At 38.9% G+C, this 514-nt stretch overlaps 1 protein-coding gene across 1 annotated transcript in view; it reads left to right on the forward strand.

Annotated features, from left to right (window-relative positions):
- The window catches only part of LOC107671929 (multiple epidermal growth factor-like domains protein 6), a 76,002-nt gene that overhangs the window by 50,231 nt on the left and 25,257 nt on the right, over positions 1-514 (forward strand). The gene's annotated exons all lie outside the window — the stretch shown is intronic.

Here is a 514-nt window from a genome sequence, read left to right on the forward strand (position 1 = left end):
CAGTGCATTGCGAACAGCTTAGACGGTGTTTCAGTACTGCCCCGCCCCTTGCCAAAGCAGCAAGTTTAGTGTTTAGTTACATCAATATTGCCATATCAGTTTGAGCCGGATTCAGACCCAGAGAATATTGAACAAGAGGATTGCACAGAACCTTTGCACGCACTGATATTGCAAGACATATTAGAGTGGTAATGGTATTGTTTTTTTTGTTTTTTTGGCTAAATCACGTTTTAGATAGGATGTCAACAACCACTTAAAAATAACTGCATTTACTATGTACAGATAAGTGCATATGTATTATTTTTATTGTTATTTAATTCTAACATTATAACATGAATTGCAGTGAAACTGTTATACAGTTGAATTTATTTATACCATAGTCCAGTGTTTCCCAGGCAGCATATATATGCAAACTCATTCTCTGCCAGCAGGAGGCGCTGTTGAAGTGGTAGAGATCAAGGTTTCCCCGGTAACGCTGTACACAAAGCAGCGCTCCACTCACAAACGCTGCTTT

Source organism: Sinocyclocheilus anshuiensis, unplaced genomic scaffold (assembly GCF_001515605.1).
Source record: "Sinocyclocheilus anshuiensis isolate Anshui unplaced genomic scaffold, SAMN03320099.WGS_v1.1 scaffold1053, whole genome shotgun sequence".
NCBI lineage: Eukaryota > Metazoa > Chordata > Actinopteri > Cypriniformes > Cyprinidae > Sinocyclocheilus > Sinocyclocheilus anshuiensis.